This window comes from Bos javanicus, chromosome 6, assembly GCF_032452875.1.
Source record: "Bos javanicus breed banteng chromosome 6, ARS-OSU_banteng_1.0, whole genome shotgun sequence".
Classification (NCBI taxonomy): domain Eukaryota; kingdom Metazoa; phylum Chordata; class Mammalia; order Artiodactyla; family Bovidae; genus Bos; species Bos javanicus.
Window position 1 is genome coordinate 75,449,307 of NC_083873.1, and position 21,301 is coordinate 75,470,607.

The 21,301-nt window shown below is 37.1% G+C and overlaps 1 pseudogene; it reads right to left on the bottom strand.

Annotated features, from left to right (window-relative positions):
• Positions 1 to 9,370: 9,370 nt before the first annotated feature.
• Positions 9,371 to 9,570, bottom strand: LOC133250153 (small nucleolar RNA U3; annotated as a pseudogene).
• Positions 9,571 to 21,301: the final 11,731 nt, after the last annotated feature.

Below are 21,301 nucleotides of genomic sequence, written 5' to 3' on the forward strand. Positions count from 1 at the left end.
GTTTGCAAGACTATCAATAATTCCATTTCTCTAAAAGCTTTGGAAGTTGAATTGTCCTTGAGCAACTGAATACCTTGATTAAAGATTTCCAAACAAAGTCTAACCAATGTTCAGAGGATTCATTTACAAAATTCAATGCCATTGTTATACACTTAGGTTGATTTATAAAATAGTTCCTCAAGTTGTGAGGAACCTATTTCATAAAGTAATTATTCAGTTGTGTATCTCCTTACCCTTCCTCAATCTGTGATTGTTTCCAATTGTTCCTTGCCTTTCATGACCCTTGAATTTTTGAAGAGGACTACTAAATTATTTGTGAGGTGTCTTTTGGTTTGGATTTGTCTCATGTTTTGTTATTAGATTTAAGTTCTGCATTTTCGACACAAATACAGCCAAAGTGATAGAATGTCCTTTTCAGTGAAATGCATCAGATGGTCCAGGTCTATGATCTTGACATATTTATTATGGGTGATGATAACTTTGAAGATTGTTTTAAGTAGTTGTCTGCCTGGTTTTTCCATTTTTTCCATTGTAATGTTGCTATATTCCTTTTGTAATTAAAAATGCCTCAGGAGATATGAATTAAACCTATGCAGACATCCTATTGCCAAATTTTGCTTACTGATTTTATTATCCCTGGATGGTGCTTGGCTCCAATAATTATTAATCTGCTATTTTGATTAATAGTGATTTTATATTTGCCTAATTACTTCTATATTTTTAATTTGAGTTTTTTTCTAATAGAGCTATCTCTTCTCTTCCATATTTATTATTCAGTTATTATATAAGTATGAAATCACAGATATTTACTTTATTCTGTTGATTATAATTTGATACTACCATTATTTATTTTGTTGCTTAAATTATTCCAGTTTGGCCATCAGGATGTTTCTTCAGTTTAGCTTCATTTTTCTTTTGGCATGATCTCATTCTTTTTGGAAGAATTCTGGGTTTCCAGCACCACAAGGTATTCTTACCTTTTGTATTTTCTCTAAAACATCTCTGGAATCATGTACTACTTTAAGTAGTCCTGTTTATTTTTAATTGGAAATGGTAGTTAGAAACCATGACCTGGACACTAGCTGTATTCACTGCTACTGAAGTATCATTGCTCTTAGGCCTTTGGACTGGATTAAACATAGAAACTCATGTAGGTACATTTGTGTGTATGGATATATGCATATATATATATACATACACAAAAAACTGTACATGCACATATTCATACTAATTTCTATGTCTATTGATCTATATAATATTATCTCTATATATTTACATATTTAAAATATATGTATCTATATATCTGTCAAGCTGATACTTCTAATTCAACACCACAGGAATTATGCTAGCCTCCTTCTTTTCATTTACTTATATTATAAATAAAAAAAACTATAATAATTATGACTTTTTTCTCCAATAATGAAAAACATTTCTTAATATATGCTTATAAAACACAAATATAATTATCTGCAAACATTTATATATTTGCTCCTTATTGCACACACTTAGAAATACTTTCAGAATAGCTATTGCATACCCTCTTCCAACAACACGAGATAACTATATACATGGACATCACCAGATGGTCAAGACCAAAATCAAATTGATTATATTCTTTGCAACCAAAGATGGAGAAGCTCTATTCAGTCAGCAAAAAGAAGACTTGGAGCTGACTATGGGGCAGATCATCAGCTCTTTATTGCAAAATTCAGGCTCAAATTGAAAAAGTAGGGAAAACTACTAGGCCATTCAGGTATGACCTAAATCAAATCCCTATGATAATATACTGGAGGTGAGAAATAAACTCAAAGGATTAGGTCTTGTAGACAGAGTGCCTGAAGAACTATGGACAAGGGTTTGTAACAATATTTGAAGGTGGTGACAAAAACCATCCCCAAGAAAAAGAAATGCAAGAAGGCAAAGTGGTTGTCCGACATGACCTTACAAATAGCTGAGAAAAGAGAAGTGAAAGCAAAGAAGAAAGAGAAAGCTACATTCAACTGAATGCAGAGTTCCAAAGAATAGCAAGGAGAGATAAGAAAGTCTTCTTAAATAAATGATGCAAAGAAATAGAGAAAAGAACAGAATGGGAAAGACAAGAGATCTGTTAAGGAAAATTGGAGATACCAAGAGAACATCTCATGCAAAGATAGGTACAATAAAGGACAAAAGTGGCAAGAACTTAACAGAAGCAAAAGAGGTGAAGAAGAAGTGGCCAATAATACACAAAATAACTGTACAACAGAGCTCTTAATGACCCAGATAATCACAGTGGTGTGATAACTCACCTAGAGCTAGAGATCTTGGAATAAAAGTCCAATGGGCCTTAAGAAGCATTACCGAGAACAAAGCTAGTGGAAGTGATGGGATTCCAGGTGAGCTATTGCAAATCCTAAAAGATGATGCTGCTAAAGTGCAGTATTCAATATTCCAGCAAATTTGGAAAGCTCAGTGGTGCCCACAGGACTGGAAAAAGTGAGTTTTCATTCCAATTCCAAAGAAAGGTAAAGTCAAAGAAAGTTCAAATTACTGTACAACTGTGCTCATTTCACATGCTAGCAAGATTATGCTCAAATCCTTCAAGCTAGGCTTCAGCACTGTGTGAACCAAGAACTTCCAGATGTACAAGCTGGATTTAGAAAAGGCAGAGGAACCAGAGCTCAAATTGTCAACATCCATTGAATCATATAAAAAGCAAGGGGATCTCAAAAAACTCTACGTTTGCTTCATTGACTACATGGAAGCCTTTGAATGTGGATCACAACAAACTGCGGACTATTCTTAAAGAGATGGGAATACCAGACTACTTTACCTGCCTCTTGAGAAACCTGTTTGCCGGACAAGAAGCAACAGTTAGAACTGAACATATGACAATGGACTGGTTCCCAATTGGGAAAGGAGTATGTCAAGTCTGTATATTGTCACCCTGCTTATTTAACGTCTATGCAGAATACATCATACAAAATGCTGGGCTGGATGACTCACAAGTTGAAATCAAGATTGCTGGGAGAAATATCCACAACCTCATATATGCAGATGATACCATTTTAATAACAGAAAGTGAAGAGAAACTAAAGAGTCTCTTGATGAAGGTGAAAGAGGAGTGAAACAGCTGGCTTAAAACTGAATATTAGAAAAACAAAGATCATGGCATCTGGTCCCATCACTTAATGGCAAATAGATGGGGAAAAAGTGGAGACAGTGATTTCATTTTCCTGGGCTCCAAAATCAATGGCAGATGGTGACTGCAGCCATGGAATAAAAAGACAGTTGCTTCTTGGAAGAAAAGCTATGACAAATTTAGCCAGTGTGTTAAAAAGCAGAGACATCACTTTGCTGAAAAATGTCTGTACAGTCAAAGCTATGGTTTTTCCATTATTCATGTATGGATGTGAGAAGGCAGAGGGCCAAAGAATTGATGCTTTTGAACTGTGGTGCTGGAAAAGACTCTTGATAGTCCCCTGGACAACAAGGAGATCAAACAAGTCAATCCTAAAGGAACTCAACCCTGAATATTCATTGGAATGACTAGTGCTGAAACCAATGCACCAATACTTTGGCCCCCTGATGCAAAGAGCCAACTCGTTGGAAAAGACCCTGATGCTGGGAAAGACTGAAGGCAGGAGGAGAAGGGGATGACAGAGGATAAGACATTAGGATGGCATCACTGATTCAATGGACATGAGTTTGAGCAAACTCGGGGACATAATGAAGGACGGGAAAGCCTGGCCTGGTACAGTTCATGAGGTTGCTAAGAGTCAGACACAATTTAGCAAATGAACATCAACAATTCCATACCCTGCAGAAGACAAATTTACTAACTAGAGTATGGAATATACTCAAATAAATTGTATTGTATGTATATATTTAGGGAGATTATGAATTCTTAAATATATTTTGCTACCAATAATTCCTATTAAGGTATTATATATCATACTTCAGAAAAGAAGAGTAAAGAATGAACTGGCATGAGAAGTAGACAGCTTGATGAATTTCTAGATTTTACCATATCTTTAAGGTGCTATTTTAGAAAATATCTAGTATTTATTCAATGACTCTCCTAAGAATACACAAAAGTCTTCACTTGCCTGAGCTATAAAGTTGAAATCTACCTTTAATATTAAATTTTCTATAAGTGAAAAAAAAATATATCCATCATATTGAATGTGCATATTTAGTTTATACTTATTATTTCAAAATTATATTTTAATTCAAGTTAAGAGAAAAGTAATAGTACTGGGTTATGTTATTCCTAAATGAGAACAGTAAATAACAAGTAGCAAATCACTATTGTTTCTGTTGGCTCATTATACTAACATTAGTCATGGTGAATTATTTTGATATTATCAGTAGAGGTGTTAAGATATAATACTACCAATAGGAAGAATTAACCATTTCTCCAACAGTTCAGTGTCTTATAAATACTTCTATTATAATTTTTGAAATCATTATTCATGACATGAACATGCAACAAGACGAGAGAAATTAACATTTAATTCAATTGTTTAATAGAATATTGTAAATGTATTACATTCTCTGAATAATGAAGATGGATTATTGAAGACAATGTCAGCCCTTCTTTTATCCTTCAGGTTTATCTTTTCCTCCATAAAGTATTCAATAGTTTGTTTTTAAAATCTATCTGTTTTGTATTTCATTCCAAATTTTCACAAGGTAGACATAGACGATACCTATCATATCTTTGGAATTATATTTTAATTGGTGTGTTGTTTCATATAAGAAATAAATCTCCTAATATTCCTAATATTAAATGTTGAAAAATAAAAGTATATTTATTTGTTCCATATAAAGAATATATGTTCTAAAATATAAACATCAACACACTATATACACCTATGAATTGCAGTGCTAAAATACATCTTTAAGTCTCTTTCTATATTTAAATTTTGAGTTTTATAAGCAAAGAAAGTTATGCCCAAATACACATTCAGGAATGGAGGCAATAGAGGAAACATTTGTTTTACTGTTTTTTTTTTTTTTTTTAACATGTTTGGAAATTAATATATATCTTTTTTTGAAAGAGCTAGGAAATTAGTGTTCTAAATGGATAATTTATCTTCCAAGAAAAAGAAAATATGTTTTTAGATAATTTTCTACTTCAGGATCTTATTTCAAAATAATAGAATGATCCTGATACTTCATCAGTAGTGGTTTGTGAGGCCCATTAATTTACAAATATTGTGGTAGAAATTCAGATTATAAACCTCCCCTTTGAAACTGAAGAAGCGAATTTGTCTAGAACACTGCCTTGATGATAGCAATTTAAACTATTTTTTGTTTATAAACAAAATCAGTTACATGAATTGGACAACAGGGAGACTGAATGGCATGGGGAACTCTACTTAAAACTCTGTAATGACATATATGGGAATAGAATCTAAAAAAGAGTGAATATATGTATATGTATAACTGATTCACTTTGCTGTACAGCAGAAACTAACACAACATTGTAAATGAACTATGCTCCAATATTCACCAAAATATAAAACCTACAGATTTATTTTAATAAAATATATTGGAGGTTCATGCATGTTTTCTAAAATCAGCTTCCTAGTAATTTTGGGTTTGTGGTATGGTAACATATTTAGTGCAAAATAATATTTTTAGGCACTCCATTTGTTCTAGATGTTCACAATATTTTACTGTGCTATAATTCATTTGTAGGTTTTTATTATCTATTTTATATATAGTCACTTCAATCAGTTCAGTTCAGTCGCTCAGTTGTGTCTGACTCTTTGCAACCGCATGGACTGCAGCATGCCAGTAGTATGAACATATCAATCCCAATTTATTCTTTTCATTCCCTCTTTGCCCCTTAGTAATGATGTTTGTTTTCTACATCTGTGATTCGATTCTCAATTTTGTAAATAAGTTCATTTGTACCATTTTTTTTTAGATTCCACATGTAAATGATATGATATTCATCTTTCTCTGTCTTACTTCACACAGTATGACAATCTCTAGGTCCATCCATGTCACTGCAAACAGCATTATTTTGTTATTTTTTTTATGGCTGAACAATATTCCATTATATATATATATATATATATATATATATATATATATATACATACACACACACACAGCATCTCCTTTATCCACTAAGGAAACTATAAACAAAACAAAAAGACAGCTCACAGAATAGGAGAAATTATTTGCAAATGGAGGGACTGACAAGGGATTAAATTCCAAAATGTAAAACTAATTCATGCAGCTCAATAGCATCCAATTAAAATAAATAAATTTATATTAAAATAAAAGCCAATCAATCCTATCAAAAATGTGAAGATCTAAATAGACAGTTCAATAAAGAAGATACAGAGATGGCCAAGAGGCACATGAAAAGACACTCAACAACACTAATTATCAGAGAAATTCAACTCAAAACTACAATGAAGTATCAACTCACACTGGTGAGAATGGCTATCATTAAAAAAATCTATAAACAATAAATTCTGGAGAGAGTGTGAAGAAAAGGGGACCCTCATACATTCTTGGAATGTAAATTAGTATAGCCACTATGGAGAACAGTACAGAGGTTCCTTGAAAAACTAAAAATAGAGCTACCAAATTATCCCTCAATCCTAATCCCAGGCATATATCTATAGAAACTTTAATTCAAAAAGATACATGCACTCTTGAGTTCATTGGAACACTATTTACAATAGCCAGCACATGGAAGCAACTTAAATGTCCATCAATGGAGAAATGGATTTAGTCTTCAATTTAAAGTAATAGTATAACTCAAAATATTCTCAGGCTTCTGTTACTGAACCAAACTTGGGTCCACTTGCCTGTGTTGCAGGCAAGTCAGTCTACCTGCACTCAGTTGTGATGGAGGAAGGTACAGTGTTATTGCAGAGCCAAGCAAGGAGAAAGGGCAGCTCATGCTCATAATATCCAAATTATTCCAAGGTTTTCAGGACAGGGTTTTCAAAGAGAAAATGAAAGAGAGGGTGGAGTGTATATGATCAGCTCATGCACAATTTTCTGATTAGTGGTAGTGAGGTAACCAGGTGAGGTCACTGGAGTCAACATTATCAGTAATCAGACTCCAGCCAGTCTAAAGCCTATGTGCTCATGGTCATCATGCAGTTAGTGTCTTTCACCTGGTGTGTGGTTTAGTATCTACAAACCACCACCAGGATATGGCTCAGGATATTATCAATAGCACTTGAGGAGGAAATAAATGTACTTGACTTTATTTTATGACCAAATTATTTTTATTTTGTCGTGTTTGACTGTTTTCCTTTGTTTCTGCATTTTCTCATTTCTCTGATCATTTTCTTTTTGGTAATCAGGGAAATTCTAGGATACTAAAGCTTTTCTACCAACAAGGGGCAAGGCAAATAGGGAGGGGGAAAGGTCCATCCTTGGAAATGCCCCACAAGATTCTGCTCAGTTTCACTTCTACTCTATATTTTAGTGGCCACTGTACTTTAATTTCCCAAAAAGGAATTGGCTGGCCCAAATTTAGAAAGGGCTTGTGAAAAAGACATTAACAACTTTATATAAAATTTTGTTTACTATTTATGTAGCAGATACTTTTTGACCTACAACTATTGGTGTATAAGCCACTTCTTAAAATCTTAGTTTACTGTCATAATTTGTAAAGAAAAATAGCAAATGACTATTTAAATAAGTTTTTTTTTCTTTTTCTTTCTCTCCTTTTCTTTTAATACACAGGTCTAATGAGGTGCAAAGGGTATTGTATTTTGTCAAGCTTATCTAAAGCATACAATCTTCATCTCTCCTTCATGCCACAGTGAATTAAGTAGATAAACATGTCATAGGAAATTAAGATGGATGATAAGCTTGTTGGCACCATCTTGAAGGCACAAGACATCATCACCCTCTCCACAGGTATTTGGCTAAAATACTCTGCCCTCATATTGTCAAGCAGCACCTTGAAGAAATATCATACACACTGTTGAAAGCAAGAGGAAGTCAAAGAAAATATGACTCATAGTTTACTTATTGCATACATAATATGGTCTTGACATGAACTTGAAAAGATTATATAAAATATGCACAGTACTTAACACTTATTTACAGACATCAATTCAAGCAACCTCCTAATGGATTAGAAAATATTTTTCCTTTATTTTGTTGATAAGGTCACAGAAGAAAAGGAGAAATAAGTTAGCTGCCCTCACTTTCATAAGATCTAAGTCTAAATGTATTTTACTGTCTCTATTTGTCTATATAAAAGAATATTTAAAATATTAATATAAAATCAAATCTGAATTTTTTTTTTTGCATGAAATCCAAATCATTTAGAAAGAAGGCACAGTATAGTTTAGACAACTGTTCTTTTTTTTTTTCATATCAAAGCCAGCTATACTTAGAGAAAACTGAATGTTAGAATAATTCTCATATTTTTTCAAAGACTAATTTGAGAACAGCTTCTTCATTAAAAGATATAAAAAGAAACAGCCAAAATTAAAACAAACAAACAAAAAGGTCTGCTAATATTTGCTGGAGATATACTTCACCATTTTTTCTTTTCCTGAGAATATTTACATAATTGAAAATGTTGACTGTAAACGATACACATAATGCTAATGAAATGACAACTTGGAGAAACATAAGCAAAGTTACTTGAACGGGAATTCAAACAGGACTTCCATGGTTGTCCATTGGTTAAGAATCCACCTACCAAAGCAGGGGACACAGGTTTGATCTCTAGTCCAGGAAGATTCAACATGCCTCAGGCAACTAAGTCCCTTCAACACACACTCCACAAATACTGAGCCTAGATGTTCTACAGATCATATTCCTCAACAAGAGAAGTCACCAAAATGAGAAGCCCACTCACCTCAACCAGAGAGTAGCCCTTGTTCACCAAAAAACAGAGAGAAGTCTGCATGCAGCAATAAAGAGCCAGGAAGCCAAAAATGAATAAATAAATAAATAAATGACTTTTTAAAAGAAATATTCAAACAAATTCTATTTTAGCAAGTTAGAGACACTAATAGAGAGCTTGTATTTCCTTCCTTCATTCTTTGCTTCCTTCATTCCACCCTTCTGTCACCACTGGAGTTTCAGCTTCAGCATCAGTCCTTCCAGTGCATATTCAGTACTGATTTCCTTTAGGATGGACTGGTTGGATCTCCTTGCAGTCCAAGGGACTCTCAACAGTCTTCTCCAACACCACAGTTCAAAAGCATCAATTCTTTGGCACTCAGTTTTCTTCATAGTCCAACTCTCACATCCTTACATGACTATTGGAAAAACCATAGTTTTGACTAGATGACCTTTGTTGGCAAAGTAATGTCTGTTTTTAAATATGCTGTCCAGGTTGGTAATAACTTTTCTTCCAAGGAGCAAGCATCTTTTTTTTTTTTTTCCCACTCAGATTACGTTCTCTCCCTCTTCATCTCCTAAAAGGAAAAGAAGAACTATCATCAATGGCTAACGGCAGCTGCAGAAGCAACACCAAAAGCCGACTTCATGCTCAGAAGAGAACGCTTTATCTCCTCCTCGTGGTTTCGGGTGCTCTACACGTTCAGAGAAACTTCTCTAGTAACGAAAAAATATGGAACGCTTCACGAATTTGCGTGTCATCCTTGCGCAGGGGCCATGCTAATCTTCTCTGTATCGTTCCAATTTTAGTATATGTGCTGCCGAAGCGAGCACGCAAGCATCTTTTAATATCATGGCTGCAGTCACCATCCACAGTAATTTTGGAGTGCAAAAAAATAAAGTCTGCTACCGTTTCCACAGTTTCCCCATCTATTTGCCATGAAGTGATGGGACCAGATGCCGTAATCATAGTTTTCTGAATGCTGAGTTTTAAGCCAACTTTTTCACTCTCCTCTTTCACATTCATCAAGAGGCTCTTTAGTTCCTTTTTAGTTCCTCAGAAAGTGATCACACTTTCTGACATAAGGGTGGTGTCATCTGCATATCTGAGGGTATTGCTATTTCTCTCAGCAATCTTGATTCCAGCTTGTGCATCATCCAGTTCAGCATTTCTCATGACGTACTCTACATATAATTTAAATAAGCAGGGTGACAATATACAGCCTTGACACACTCTGTGCCCAATTTGGAACCAGTCTGTTGTTCCATCTCCAGTTCTAACCATTGCTTCCTGACCTGCATACAGATTTCTCAGGAAAGGTAGGTCAGGTATTCTGGTATTCCCATCTCTTAAAGATACTTCTACAGTTTGTTGTGGTCCACACAAAGGCTTTGGCATAATAAATAATGCAGACATAGATGCTTTTCTGGAACTCTCTCCTTTTTTGATGCTGCAGCAGACGATGGCAATTTGATTGCTGGTTCCTCTGCCTTTTATAAATCTAACTTGAACATCTGGAAATTCACAGTTAACATACTGTTGAAGCCTGGCTTGGAGAATTTTCAGCATTACTTTACTAGCAGGTGAGATGAGTGCAATTCTGTAGTAGTTTGAACATTCTTTGGCATTGCCTTTCTTCGGGATTGGAATGAAAAATGACCTTTTCCAGTCCTGTGGCCACTGCTGAGTTTTCCAAATTTGCTGGCATATTGAGTGCAACACTTTCACTGCATCATCTTTCAGGATTTGAAATAGCTCAACAGGAATTCCATCACCTCCACTAGCTTTATTCATAGTGATGCTTCCTAAAGTCCATTTGACTTCAAATTCCAGGGGTCTGGTTCTAGGTGAATGATCAGTTCAGTTCAGTTCAGTTGCTCAGTCGTGTCCGACTCTTTGCGACCCCGTGAATTGCAGCACGCCAAGCCTCCCTGTCCATCACCAACTCCCGGAGTTCACTCAAACTCATATTCATCGAGTTGGTGATGCCATTCTGCTATCTCATCCTCTGTCATCCCCTTCTCCTCCTGCCCCCAATCCCTCCCAGCATCAGAGTCTTTTCCAATGAGTCAACTCTTCGCATGAAGTGGCCAAAGTATTGAAGTTTCAGCTTTAGGATCAGTCCTTCCAATGAACACCCAGGGCTGATCTCCTTTAGAGTGGACTGGTTGGATCTTCTTGCAGTCCAAAGGACTCTCAAGAGTCTTCTCCAACACCACAGTTCAAAAGCATCAATTCTTTGGCATTCAGCTTTCTTCACAGTCCAACTCTCACATCCATACATGACTACTGGAAAAACCATATCCTTGACTAGACGGACCTTTGCACACCATCGTAATTATCTGGGTCCTGAATATTTTTTTGTGTAGTTCTTCTGTGTATTTCTGTCACCTTGTCTTAATATCTTCTGCTTTTGTTTGGTCCATAACACTTCTGTCCTTTATCGAACCCATCTTTGCATGAAATGTTCCCTTGGTATCTCTAATTTTCTTGAAGAGATCTCTAGTCTTTCCCATTCTGTTGTTTTCCTCTATTTCTTTGCATTTGTCACTGAGGAAGGCTTTCTTCTCTCTCCTTGTTATTCTTTGGAACTGTGAATTCAAATGGGTGTATCTTTCCTTTGCTCTTTTGCCTTTAGCTTCTCTTCTTCTCACAGCTATTTGTAAGGCCTTCTCAGACAACCATTTTGCCTTTTTCCATTTCTTTTTCTTGGGGATGGTCTTGATCACTGCCTCCTGCACAATTTCAGGAACTTCCATCCATAGTTCTTCAGGAACTCTGTCTATGAGATCTAATCCCTTGAATCTATATGTCACTTTACTGTATAATCATAAGGGATTTGATTTAGGTCATACCTAAACGGTCAGTGGTTTTCCCTACTTTCTTCTATTTAAGTCCGAATTTTGCAATAAGGAGTTCATGATCTGAGCCACAGTCATCTTCAAGTCTTGTTTCTGCTGATTGTATAGAGCTTCTTTATTTTGGCTGCAAAGAATATAATCAGTCTGAATTCGGTATTGTCCATCTGGTGATGTCATGTATAGAGTCTTCTCTCCTGTGGTTGGAAGAGGCTGTTTGCTATGACCAGTGCATTCTCTTGGCAAAACTCTGTTAGCCTTTGACCTGCTTCGTTTTGTACTCCATGACCAAATTTGCTTATTACTGCAGATGTTTCTTGACTTCCTACTTTTGCATTCCAGTCCCCTATAAAGAAAAAGACATCTTTTTTGGGTGTATTCTAGAAGGTCTTATAGGTCTTCATAGAACCATTCAACTTCAACTTCTCCCTCATTATCACAATGGCACCCCACTCCAGTACTCTTGCCTGGAAAATCCCATGGATGGAGGAGCCTAGTAGGCTGCAGTCCATGGGGTCGCTAGGAGTCGGACACGACTGAGCGACTTCACTTTCACTTTTCAGTTTCACACATTGGAGAAGGAAATGGCAACCCACTCCAGTGTTCTTGCCTGGAGAATCCCAGGGACGGAGGAGCCTGGTCGGCTGCCATCTATGGGGTCGCACAGAGTCGGACACAACTGAAGTGACTTAGCAGCAGCAACTGTGATATTGAATTGTTTGTCTTGGAAACTAACAGAGATCATTCTCTAGATTTTGAAATTGCACCGAATACTGCATTTTGGACTCCTTTGATGATTATGATGCCTACTCCATTTCCTCTAAGGGATTCGTGCCCACAGTAGTAGATATAATGGTCATCTGAGTTAAATTCACCCATTCCAGTCCATTTTAGTTTGCTGATTCCTAAAATGTCAATGTTCAGTCTTGCTATCTTCTGTTTGACCACTTCTCATTTCCCTTGATTCATGGACCTAGCATTCCATGTTCCTATGCAGTATTGTTCTTTACTGCATCAGACTTTATTTCCATAACCAGTGACATCCACAACTGGGTGGTGTTTCTACTTTGGTCCATCCCTTCATTCTTTCTGGAGTTATTTCTCTACTGCTATCCAGCACCATATTGGGCACTTACCAATCTGGGGAGTTCATCTTTCAGTGTCCTATCTTTTTGCCTTTTCATACTGTTCATGGGGCCCTCAAGGCAAGAATATTGACGTGATATGCCATTCCCTTCTCCAGTTACCATGATTTGTCAGAACCCTCCACCATGTCCTGTGTGTTCCAGGTGGCCAACATGGCATGGCTCATAGTTTCATTCAGTTAGGCAAGGCTGTGGTCCATGTGTTCAGATTGGTTAGTTTTCTGTGATTGTGGTTTTCATTCTGTCTGCCCTCTGATGGAGAAGAATAAGAGGCTAATGGAAGCTTCCTGATGGGAGAGACTGACTGAGGGGAAAATTGAGTCCTGTTCTGATGGGCAGGACCATGCTCAGTAAATATTTAATCCAATTTTCTGTTGATGGGCAGGGCTGTGTTCCCTCCCTGTTGTTTGATCTGAGTCCAAATTATTGTGGAGGTAATAAAGATAATGGTGACCTCCTCAAAAGGTCCCATGCAAGCACTGCTGTGCACTGCAGTGACCCCAACCCACAGCAGGCCACTGTTGACCCATGACTTCACTGAAGACTCCTGGACTCTCACTGGTGAGTCTGGGTCAGTCACTTACGGGGTCACTGCTCCTTTCTCCTGGGTCCTGGTGCACACAAGGTTTTTTTTTTTTTTTCCTTTTTTTTAAACCCAGATGAAACCTTTTAGTCAACTCAATATATACCTATATTTATATTCTCATATATAGCATATAATAGCCACTCCAGTACACTTGCCTAGAAAATTCCATGGATGGAGGAGCCTGGTGGGCTACAGTCCATGGGGTCACAAAGAGTCGGACACAACTGAGCGAATTCACTTCACTTCACCCATATACACATAAACATGAAGCAAACTACTGTGAACTGCTTGCTTTTTCACTTTCTCTTCTGTGAACTCCTTTTAACTCATGTTCTTCTCAACCTAAGAAATGCATATCAACTATCTTTCATTACTATCATTGAGATATAAATTTAACTTGTCAAATGTTTGTGTTTTGAGCTTCCAAGTCAAATGCTAGATTTAAAAGACTGGACTGTGCCAAGAACACTATATTTATAACTTGGGGGAGTACTTTCCACATGGAATAAATTAAATATTATTGATGAAGTGATTATTTCTTTTGAAGGATGAAACTACTCAAACTGATTATGTTCACCCTATCCCCTACCCTCTATAATGATATCATGAAGACAGGAAATATAAAAAGAATAACCACTAACAAAATATCTTTTAATAGGGTAAGTTGCTGAGGAAGTGGAGTGATCTGATCTTGCTTTGCATAGAATGTATCACAGAATCTGAGATGTACTTGAAACCTTTGATGTGAAATTTACCTTTGAATTTCTATTATGCTAACCTTAGAAGAGTAGTTGGCTCTCTTTGTATTTCACATGAAAATTCGTCACCCTGGCAGCTTTGAAACTACAAACAAAATTTTATGAAGACAAATGCAGTCAAGTACCATAAAAACAAACAAAAGTGTTGGCCCAAACTTGTTGTGTAGCAATCACATGTATATTGTCTACAGCAACTTGTGCTGTTAGATTATAATATTCATAATGTCTTTCAAGATTTTAAACATCACAAGCAAATGTTTATACCCATCAGTTGCAGAGCTTTGTAATTAATACTGATATAATTTTCCCCATAACCTTATATAGGACTGGGAAGTGAGAACATCTGAATATATAAAATATTAGCATCTGAAGAAACATATTACCAGGTTGTTTATTAAAAATGTGTTTCTGTCTAGTTTAGTATCAGTTCAGTTCAGTTCAATAACTCAGTCGTGTCCTACTCTTACAGACCCCATTGACTGCAGCACGCCAGGCTTCCCTGTCCATCACCAGCTCCCGGAGTGAATTCAAACTCATGTCCATTGAGTCAGTGATACAATCCAACTATCTCATCCTCTATCATCCCCTTATTCTCCCGCCTTCAATCTTTCCCACCATCAGAGTCTTTTCAAATGAGTCAGTTCTTCACATCAGGTAGGCAAGGTATTGGAGTTTCTGCTTCAGCCATCAGTCCTTCCAATGAATATTCAAGACTGATTTCCTTTAGGATGGACTAGTTGGATCTCCTTGCAGTCCAAGGCACTCTCAAGAGTCTTCTCCAACACCACAGTTCAAAAGCATCAAATCTTCTATGCTCAGCTTTCTTTATAGTCCAACTCTCACATCTATACATGACCACTGGAAAAACCATAGTTTTGATTAGACAGACCTTTGTTGGCAATGTCATGTCTCTGTTTATAAATATGCTGTCGAGGTTGGTCATAACTTTTCTTCCAAGGAACAAGCGTCTTTTAATTTCATGGCTGCAGTCACCATCCAAGGTGATTTTGGAGTGCAAAAATATAAACTTTGTCACTGTTTCCAGTGTTTCACCATCTATTTGCCATGAAGTGATGGGACTGGATGCCATGATCTTAGTTTTATGAATGTTGAGCCTCAAGCCAGCTTTTTCCCTACCCAATGATTTACTATTATGATTAATAACAAAGAAAATATCACTAAACATTAAATATACCTCATTTAATATATACTGTATCCTTAGGATAGAATCTTAGAAGCAGGCTTATTAACAAGTACACTTTGAAAAATAACTTTATTGAGGAATAAGTAATATTAAAAATAAATTATAAGTATACACAATTTGCTGACTTTTGACTTTCATGTTATCACAACGTTTTTTTAAGATTTAAGACATGTCTATGGTAAAGCGTCTGTTTACAATGCGGGAGACCCGGGTTCAATCCCTGGGTTGGGAAGATGCCCTGGAGAAGGAAATAGTAATCCACTCCAGTACTGTTGCTGGGAAAAGCCCATGGATAGAGGATCCTGGCAGGCTACAGTCCATGGGGTCTCAAAGAGTCGGACATGACTGAGCAACTTCACTACCACTTGAAACATTTACTTGAGCCATTAGTCAACACCGCTTCCTTTGCAAGGAAGCCACTACTCTGCTCCATGTCACTGTGGATTATTTCAGACCTTTAGGTAAAGTTATGACCAACCTAGATAGCATATTCAAAAGCAGAGACAGTACTTTGCCAACAAAGGTCTGTCTAGTCAAGGCTATGGTTTTTCCATATGTATCTCCACGGAGATCCAACCAGTCCATTCTGAAGGAGATCAGCCCTGGGATTTCTTTGGAGGGAATGATGCTGAAGCTGAAACTCCAGTACTTTGGCTACCTCATGTGAAGAGTTGACTCATTGGAAAAGACTCTGATGCTGGGAGGGATTGGGGGCAGGAGGAGAAGGGGACGACAGAGGATGAGATGGCTGGATGGCATCACTGACTTGATGGACGTGAGTCTGAGTGAACTCCGGGAGTTGGTGATGGACAGGGAGGCCTGGCGTGCTGCGATTCATGGGGTGGCAAAAAGTCGGACACAACTGAGCGACTGAACAGAACTGAACTGAACTGAATCATACACGGTGTACCATTTGCATACATCTTCTTTTGCACATCAAAATGATTTTAAACTGTATCCATTCTTCTGTGTGTATCAATAGTCCTTTTACTTTCATTGCTGAATAATAACATTGTATAAATATACTACCATTTGTTTATTAATCCACATTCAGTGGAAATTTGATTTTTCCTCAGTTTCTCATTATTATGAGTAAAGTTTCTCTAAATACCTAAATAAATTATTTTTATGGTTGTGTTTTTAAGTCCTTTTGCCAATAGGAGTGGAATTTTTGAGTGACATGTTATTTGTGTGTGTGTTTAAATAACAACAACAACAACAAAAGAAAACCCTGCTAACTCTTTCCTCAAATGTAACAGGAAGTTCCAATTGCTCCACAGTTTTGGCAACAATTAGTTACTAGTTATTTTAATTTTAGTTTTATTTTAGGGTGTGGGTCAGTTCAGTTCAGTGGCTCAGTTGTGTCCATCTCTTTGCAACCCAGTGAACCGCAGCACGCCAAGCCTTCCTGTCCATCACCAACTCCCGGAGATTACCCAGAGTCAGTTCCATCGAGCTGATGATGCCATCCAGCCATCTCATCCTCTGTCGTCCCTTCTCCTCCTGCCCCCAATCCCTCCCAGCATCAGAGTCTTTTCCAATCAGTCAACCTTTCGCATGAGGTGGCCAAAGTATTGGAGTTTCAGTTTCAGCTTCAGTCCTTCCAATGAAGGGCTAATCTCCTTTAGGCTGGGCTGATCTCCTTTGGATCTCCTTGCAGTCCAAGGGACTCTCAAGAGTCTTCTCCAACACCACAGTTCAAAAGCATCAATTCTTCAGCGCTCAGCTTTCTCCACAGTCCAACTTTCACACCCATACATGACTACTGGAAAAACCATAGCCTTGGCTAGACGGACCTTTGTTGGCAAAGTAATGTCTCTGCTTTTTAAAATGCTATCTACGTTGGTCATAACTTTCCTTCCAATGAGTAAGTGTCTTTTAATTTCATGGCTGCAATCACCATCTGCATTGATTTTGGAGCCCCCCAAAATAAAGTCTGACACTGTTTCCGCTATTTTCCCATCTATTTCCCATGAAGTGATGGGACCAGATGCACAGATCTTAGTTTTCTAAATATTGAGCTTTAAGCCAACTTTTTCATGTAGTGGTGTGTAAATTTGGATTTTTCATTGATAACATGATTTTGAATTATTTTTAAATTATAATTTTTAACATCTTTTATATATATTTAATAACTATCTGTATACTGTATCTTGAAATACTTAGCAATGAATTATCTCATCATTATATTATCTGAAAATGCTTTTACTTCATATTTAAAGATATAGATATTATTTCCTTTTTGGTGTTTAAATGTGTTATTTCGCTGCTCCTGACTTTATGTATTTCTATTGAGAAATCTGTTGCATAATTGTTTTGTTTACTTTTATGTATATGTCTCATGAAAGACTTCTCATTATCACTTATTTCCACTGAATTTATTATTTTATCCAGAGGTGTGTGCTCATCCTGTTTAAAGCTTGCTTAGTTTCTTGGAATTATGGCTTTACAATGAAGGAGGAAAGGAACAGACCAAACTGACTCCATCTTAAAAAAGAAGGAAGCTCCATCTTACATTCCTAGTAAACTTTGGACTATGTGCTTGGTAGGCATGGAGAACACATACCTACAGCTAAACAGGCCTCCTGGACTGATAGACACCAGATTCCATACCAAGATTTCCCTTCACCAGAAAGAACATAATAAATCCCTATGTAGTCAATCACCTTTGTCTTTATGGAATCCATTGGTGTAGGCTGCAATGTATATAAACAGTTGACCCTTCTGATTATGAATCATGGCTGCAACCTAATTGTATCTCCCTTTAATATTTTCCAGGCTCAGTTCAGTTCAGTTCAGTCTCTCAGTCATGTCTCACACTTTGTAACCCAATGACCTGCAGCACACAAGGCCTCCCTGTCCATCACCAACTCCCGGAGTAAATTCAAACTCATGTCCATTGAGTGGGTGATGCCATCCAACTATCTCATCCTCTGTTGACCCCTTCTTCTCCCGCCTTCAATCTTTCCTACCATTAGAGTCTTCAAATGAGCCAGTTTTTTACATCAGGTAGGCAAAGTACTGGAGTTTCTACTTCAGCATCAGTCCTTCCAATGAATATTCAAGACTGATTTCCTTTAGGATGGAATAGTTGGATCTCCTTGCAGTCCAAGGGACTCTCAAGAGTCTTCTCCAACACCACAGTTCAAAAGTATCAATTCTCCTGTGCTCTGCTTTCTTTATACTCCAACTCTCACATCCATACATGACTACTGGAAAACCATAGCTGCTTTGACTAGACAGACCTTTATTGGAAAGTAATGTCTCTGCTTTTTAATATGCTGTCAAGGTTGGTCATAACTTTTCTTCTAAGGAGCAAGCATTTTTAAATTTCATGGCTGCAGTCACAATCTACAGTGATTTTGGAGCCCCCGAAAATAAGGTCTGTCACTGTTTCCATTGTTTCTCCATTTATTTGCCATGAAGTGATGGAACCAGATGCCATGATCTTAGTTTTCTGAATGTTGAGTTTTAACCCAACTTTTTCATTCTCCTCTTTTACTTTCATCAAGAGGCTCTTTAGTTCTCTTTGTTTTCTGCCATAAAGGGTGGTGTCTTCTGCATATCAGAGGTTATTGATACTTCTCCCAGAAATCTTGTTCCAGTTTGTGATTCATCCAGCCTAGCGTTTCTCATGATGTACTTGCATATAAGTTAAATAGGCAGGGTGACAATATACAGCCTTGACATACTCCTTTTCCCATTTGGAACCAGTCTGTTTTTCTGTCTCCAGTTCTAACTGTTGCTTCCTGACCTGCATAAAGATTTCTCAGGAGGCAGGTCAGGTGGTCTGATTATACCATCTCTTGAAGAATTTTCCACAGTTTGTTGGGATCCACACAGCGAAAGGCTTTCACATAGTCAATAACGCAGAACTAGATGTTTTTCTGGAACTCTCTCCCTTTTTCAATGCTCCAACTGATGTTGGCAATTTGATCTCTGGTTCCTCTGCCTTTTCTAAAACCAGCTTGAACATCTGGAAGTTCATGGTTCACATATTGCTGAAGCCTGGCTTGGAGAATTTTGAGCATTACTTTGCTAGTGTGTGAGATGAGTACAATTGTGCCATAGTTTGAACATTGGCATTGCCTTTCTTTGGGATTGGAATGAAAAACGACCTTTTCCAGTCCTCTAGCCACTGCTGAATTTTCCAAATTTTCTGGCATATTTAATGTAGCAATTCCACATCATCATCTTTTAGGATTGAAATAGCTCAACTGGAATTCCATCACCTCCACTAGCTTTGTTCATAGTGATTCTTCCTAAGGCCCACTTGACTTTGCATTCCAGGATGTCTGCCTCTAGGTGAGTGATCACACCATGGTGATTATCTGGGTGGTGAAGATATTCTTTGTATAGTTCTGTATATTCTTTCCACCTTTTCTTAATATCTTCTACTTTGTTTGGTCCATACCATTTCTGTCCTTTATTTTCCAGGCTAGGTTTAAGGAATTGGGGATGTGGGCTTGAGCACATCCACTTAAGTTATATAAGGTTTTCACAAAGGTACGTTGGGGTCCCTAGGAAACTCTGCCTCAAACGTGCCAGTGTAACAAACTGCACTCCACTATCCATGCTGTCCTTCTGAGTGAGTAGGTTTCCTGAGTGTTTGGCTATAACAATAATTTGCATCAAATTTTGAGAATAAAATTAATCATTTTATTTTTGCAAACCTGTCTCTTTCTCAGAGTTATATTAAAGAACTAGTTTAGCTCCTACAAACTTTGAGCCTCTGCTTATTATTTTAAGTCTTTTAGACTTTGTACTTCATCTTGTATAGTTTATGATGCTATTTTATCAGGATTACTAATTTTTTTCCTGAAGGGTGTAATATACTACAGAAATCATTAAATGAATTAATTGGTTTCTTTTTTTTATTTCTAGAGGTTCTATTTGTGTCATGGCTTTAATTTTTCATTATGTTTGTATTTAGATCCTTGAACACATATATAATAATTTATAAGTATTTCCATTGATTCTTTTTTTTTTTTTTAATTTGAATTGCACCCCTCTCCCGCAATATGGTTCATATCTTCCTGCTTCTTCATCTGTCTTGTAGTCATGCATTCTGGGGAACAAATTCACTCCAAAGGACAATGTAGATAGTGGAGTGCAGTTTATTACACTGATGGGCCTAAGGCAGAGTCTCCTCTTAGCCAAGGACCCCGACCAGCTTTTTTGAAAACCTTATATACCCTAAAGTGTACATGCCCAAACCCACCTCCCCAAATTCTCTGAAACTAGTCTGAACAAAGGAAAAGAAAGATACAATCCAAGTTAACCCTTGGTTCATATGCCTTAAGCCTAGGTAATTAAACAGTAGACAATTATCATTGCACCTGTGATCATACCCCAATAAGCATAATAGAGTTTATGATTCTATTCAGTTACACAGATAATTAGGATATTCTTTTAGATGACGGAGAGTCTAGGTACAAACCCTGGGGCTCTTCCATCTAGGGAGTCTGGTTTTCCAGTTGGTATGTCGTTTCCATAGATATATAGCTCAAAGTCCACAATTTAGCCCAAAATGGAGTCCTGCTTTCAAGATGGAGCCTGTTCTGTTTATTTTCTCCTTCATTCCCCGCTCTTGATGCTCTTAACTGATAGCATGAGCATCTCTCATAGGGATATATTGCACTTTGGCTCTCTGATCTCCAATTTGGAAGAACGACACCAACCTCTGGGTTACAAAGTTCATAATACATTGTAAAATGCAGGGTCCACAAAGCAGAACTATCAAGGCAACCATAACAATGGTAAATATAGTTTTCCACCAATCTCCCTTCACCCAAGATAGCACCCAAGTCCAAAAAGGAAGATTATCATCAGACATAGCTTTTACCTGACCTTTCATGCCATCTAGGGTGGCCGATATATTGCCAGATAAATCAGGAATATATACACAACATTCAACTGTAAT